The 5,288-nt window shown below is 39.6% G+C and overlaps 1 pseudogene; it reads left to right on the top strand.

The window, feature by feature from the left end:
• Positions 1 to 4,720: 4,720 nt before the first annotated feature.
• On the top strand, positions 4,721 to 5,106 carry LOC114038393 (annotated as a pseudogene).
• The last annotated feature ends 182 nt before the right edge of the window (positions 5,107 to 5,288 follow it).

Genomic DNA, 5,288 nt, shown 5'->3' on the forward strand with positions numbered 1-5,288 from the left:
CCTGAGGAGGAAATCTTTGGGTTTATCAAACAGCAAATTATTATAGTCATCAATTATTATTTCTTGTGTACCTAACCTATTTCACTGATCCACCACTGTATTTCCTAGCCAGTACAAAACAGTTTTAGTGACTGGAGCTTTATGATACTGTTTTAGACCTGTTAAGGTTAGGCCACTTTCTTTTGCATTTATTTTTCATTAATCCCTTGATATTCTGGAACTTTTGTTTTTGAATTTTGTTATTTTTTTTTCTAACTTTATAAAATATTTGTTGGTATTTTGATTGGTATGGTACTGAATAAGTAAATCAATTTAGGTAGAATTGCCATTTTTATTATATTAGCTCAACCTACCCAGGGGCAAATGATATTTTATCTAATTATCTAGATCGGACTTTATTTATATAAAAAATGTTTTGTAATTGTGTTCATATAATTCCTGGGCTTTCTTGGCAGGCAGACAACCCCATATTTTATATTGTATACAGTTATTTAAAAAGAATTTTTTTCTTTCTATCTCAATGATTTATGTGAATTTATTTTATACCCTGCAAATTTACTAAAGTTGTTTATTATTTCAAGTAGTGTTTTTGTTTTTTTATTGATTCTCTAAGATTCTCTAAGTATATCATCATATCATCTGCAAAGAATGATAGCTTTGGGATGGAATCATGATGTCAGAGTAAAAGCAGTGACTTGCTTGAGCTCTCTCCCAAACACCTCCAAATACCTGTAAAAAAATGGCTTTAAACAAATTCTAGAGCTGCAGAATCAATAAAAGGCCAGAGTGAAACAAATTTCCAGCACAAGACAACCTGTATGGTTGAATAGAAAGGTCTTTCACCCCAGGGTGAGAGAGAAACACAGTTTAGCGTGGGCTTAGGCAAAGACCAGGCCTCAGTGAACCTAGAGCAGACCTCAGAGGACTAAATCATAGGCAGCTGTGGCAGTTTCCAGACTTCTCAACCCATAAACACCAAAGAAAACTTAGGAGGTCAGCAAGAAAAATCTGTGACTGCAGTGAGAGAAGCTTGGTCCCAGCTACAGTCCCTGGCACAGCCCCAAGGCGGCAGCTGCTTCCCAAGCTTCCAGCCCACACACTGAGGGGGAAATTGAGTAGCTGATCAGAGGGGTATTGCAGGCATCTCTTTGCTGGTGTTGAGGCAAGATTCTCTTGCTTTGCCTAGGCTTGGATCTGGGTCACAGTTTGGGGTAGCAATCCTGGTGTGAGGATGAGTGTTGGCTTGGTGGAGCTTGTAGTGGCAGTGAAGACGGAATCCTTCTCACAGTTCCAAGGCAGAAAAGAGTGCTTGTGGTCACTCATAGACCAGAGCACAGGCCAGAAAACAAGTAAACATGTCACCCTTGATCAAAACAACTTGGAAGAACTGAAAACTTACAGGTCCCTGGAAGTATATCTCAAAACAGCTGCATAAAACCCCCAAAGCTTGGAACAGCACATTCTCCACACTAGAAGCAGACCTCTACCTTAACAAAGAGTTTAAAACTCAAGAAATTGGCTGGGATCATGAGAAAACTGCAAAAAAAGTCAGACCACAGAATCTTTCTTTGATGACAAAAAAGATCAAAACATACAACTAGAAGAAGACAACAAAGTCAAAGCTCCTACATCCAAAGCCTCCAAGAAAAATATGAATTGGTCACAGGCCATGGAAGAGCTTAAAAAGGATTTTGAGAAAAAAATAAGAGAAGTAGAGGAAAAATTGGGAAGAGAAATGATAGTGATGCCAGAAAATCATGAAAAACTAGTCAACAGCTTGCTAAAGGAGACCCAAAAAAATACTGAAGAAAATAACGCCTTAAAAATAGCTTAACCTAAGTGGCAAAAGAGGTTCAAAAAGCCAAGGAGGAGAAGAATGCCTTAAAAAGCAGAATTGGCCAAATGGAAAAGGAAGTCCAAAAACTCACTAAAGAAAATACTTCCTTAAAAATTAGAATGGAGCAAATGGAAGCTAGTGACTTTATGAGAAATCAAGACACTGTAAAACAAAACCAGAAGAATGAAAAAATAGAAGACAATGTGATATATCTCATTGGAAAAACAACTGACCTGGAAAATAAATCCAGGAGAGATAACTTAAAAATTATTGGACTACCTGAAAGTCATGATCAAAAAAAGAGCCTAGATGTAATTTTTCAAGAAATTATCAAGGAAATCTGCCCTGATATTCTCAAACCAGAGGGTAAAATAGAAATTGAAAGAATACACTGATCACCCCCTGAAAGAGATCCCTAAAGGAAAACTACTAAGAATATTATAGCCAAATTCCATAGTTCCCAGGTCAAGGAGAAAATATGCAAGCAACCAGAAAGAAACAATTCAAGTATTGTGGAAACACAATCATGATAACACAAGATTTAGCAGGTTTTACATCAAGGACCAGAGGGCTTGGAATATGATATTCCAGAGGGGAAAGGAGATAGGAGTACAACCAAGAATTACCTACCCAGCAAAACTGAGTATAATCTTTCAGGGGAAAAAATGGTCATTCAGTGAAGTAGAAGACTTTCAAGCATTCTTGATGAAAAGACATGAGCTGAATAGAAAATGCAACTTTCAAATGCAAGACGCAAGGGAAACATAAAGAGGTAAATAGGAAAGCAAAATCATAAGAGACTTATTAAGGCTGAACTGTTTACATTCCTACATGGAAAGATGATATTTGTAAGTCATGAGACCTATGTCAGTATTAGGATAGTTGGAGGGAAAAAAATTATATGTATAGATAGATTGATAGAGGGCACAGGGTGAGTTGAAGATGAGGGAGTGATATCTGGAGAATAAAATTAAGGAGTGAGAGAGGATCATACCGGGAGAAGGTGAAAAGGAGAGGTTGAATGGGTTAAATTATCTCACATAAAACAGACAAGAAAAGGCTTTTACAGTGGAGGGGAATTGGAGAAATGTGAGAAGGAATGAGTGGATTTTATTCTCATTGGATTTGGCTTAAGGAGGAAATAACATACACGCTCAGTTGGCTATGGAAAGCTATCTTACCCTACAGGAAAATAAGGGGCAAGGGGATGAAAGAGTATGGGGATGATAGAGGGAAGGGTAGATTGGGAGAGAGGGTAATCAGAAGCAAACACTTCTCGGGGATGTGCTTAAGGGCCTCCAGGACCACAGTCTCGGCCTGCACGCAGTCCGGGCACCAGCTGCGGCCCTCGGCGTCCTTGTTGCCCGTGAAGTAGACGAAGATGCTCTTGTCCCTCTGCTCCTCCACAGCCCCGCAGAAGTCGCAGAAGCCAGACACGCGCACTTCCTCGTAATGGGCCATGCCGCGCTGGCGGACCTGGACGCTCTCTGGCCCGGGGCGGGGCATCCACGTCATCAATGAACTTTCTAAGAAAAAAATCTCCAAGGTCAGATGGGTTTACAAGTGAATTCTACCAAACATTTAAAGAATGATTAATTCCACTGCTCTATAAACTATTTGGAAAAATAGGAGAAGAAGGAGGGGCAGAGTGGAAAGAGAGAATAGAACAAATGGGGGGGCAGGATAGGATAAAGGGAAATATGATTATTTTTCCACAGCATGACTACTATGGAAGTGTTTTGCATGACTACACAAGTATTACTTGTATTGAATTGCTTGCCTTCTACATGAGGGTGAATTGGGAGAGAGGAAGGGAGAAAATTTGGAACCCAAAGTTTTAAAAACAAATGTTAAAAAATTGTTTTCACAGCAACTGGGAAATAAGATATACAGGCGATGGGGTATAGAAATCTATCCTGCCCTACAGGATAATAGAAGGGGAAGGGGGTAAGAGGGGGGGGGGGGATAGAGGGGAGGGCAGATTAGGGGAAAGGGTATTCAGAATGCACGCTGTCTTGGGGTTGGGTTAAGGATGATATGGGGAGAAAATTTGGAACTCAAAATCTTGTGGAAGTGAATGTTGAAAACTAAAAATAAATAAATTAATGAATTTTTTAAAAAAGAGTGATAGCTTTATTTCTTCATTGCCTGTTCTAATTTCTTCAATTTCTTTTTCTTCTCTTCTTGCTAAAGCTAATATTTCTAGTACAATATTTAATTACAGTGGTGGTAATGGACATCCGTTTTCACCCCAGTCTCATTGTGAAAGCTTCTAGTCTATCCTCATTAGATAGAATATTTACTGATGATTTTAGATAGATGCTACTTATCATTTTAAGGAAATCTCCATGTATTCCTATGCTCTCTAGTGTTTTTAACAAGAATGGATGGTGTATTTTTCAAAAACTTTTTTTGGCATCTATTGATGTAATCATACGATTTCTCTTAATATTGTTATTGATATGGTAAATAATGCTGATAGTATTCATAACATTAACTAAGCCCTGCATTGCTGGTACAAATTTTATCTGGTCATGGTGTATCATTCCCATGATAAGTTGATGTTATCTCTTTGCTAACATTTTGTTCAAATTTTTGTATCAATATTCATTAGAGAAATTGGTCTACACTTTTCTTTCACTGTTTTGTCTCTTCTTGGCTTAGGTATCAGCACCATATTTTATCATAGAAATAATTTGGTAACTCCTTCTTCTCCTATTTTTCCAAATAGTTTATAGAGCAGTGGAATTAATCATTCTTTAAATATTTGGTAGAATTCACTTGTAAACCCATCTGACCTTGGAGATTTTTTTCTTAGAAAGTTCATTGATGACGTGGATGCCCCGCCCCGGGCCAGAGAGCGTCCAGGTCCGCCAGCGCGGCATGGCCCATTACGAGGAAGTGCGCGTGTCTGGCTTCTGCGACTTCTGTGGGGCGGTGGAGCAGCAGAGGGACAAGAGCATCTTCGTCTACTTCACGGGCAACAAGGACTCCGAGGGCCGCAGCTGGTGCCCGGACTGCGTGCAGGCCGAGACTGTGGTCCTGGAGGCCCTCAAGCACATCCCCGAGAGCACTGTGTTCAACTATTGCCAGGTCGGGGGACCGGCGCTATGGGAAAGATCAATGATTTCAAGAAGAAGCTAAACCTGACTTCAGCGCCGACCCTGCTTAAGTAGGGGAAGCCTCAGAAGCTGGTGGAGTCAGAGTGTCAGAAAGCCAGTCTGGTGGAGATGCTGTTTTCAGAGTAGGATTAAGCAAGAGGCGCCAGCCCCGATGTCGCGATTAGAAAGGAACCTCACGATCAATTGTGTGATAGTAACATTAGCAAAAATAACGTTTAGAAAGCCTCTAATGAATGTTCTGCAAATACAGCGCCCTTTGTAAAAAAAAGAAAGAAAGAAAGAAAGAAAGAAAGAAAGAAAGAAAGAAAGAAAGAAAGAAAGAAAGAAAG

This window comes from Vombatus ursinus, unplaced genomic scaffold, assembly GCF_900497805.2.
Source record: "Vombatus ursinus unplaced genomic scaffold, bare-nosed wombat genome assembly UNPS02011014.1, whole genome shotgun sequence".
In the NCBI taxonomy this organism is placed as follows: domain Eukaryota; kingdom Metazoa; phylum Chordata; class Mammalia; order Diprotodontia; family Vombatidae; genus Vombatus; species Vombatus ursinus.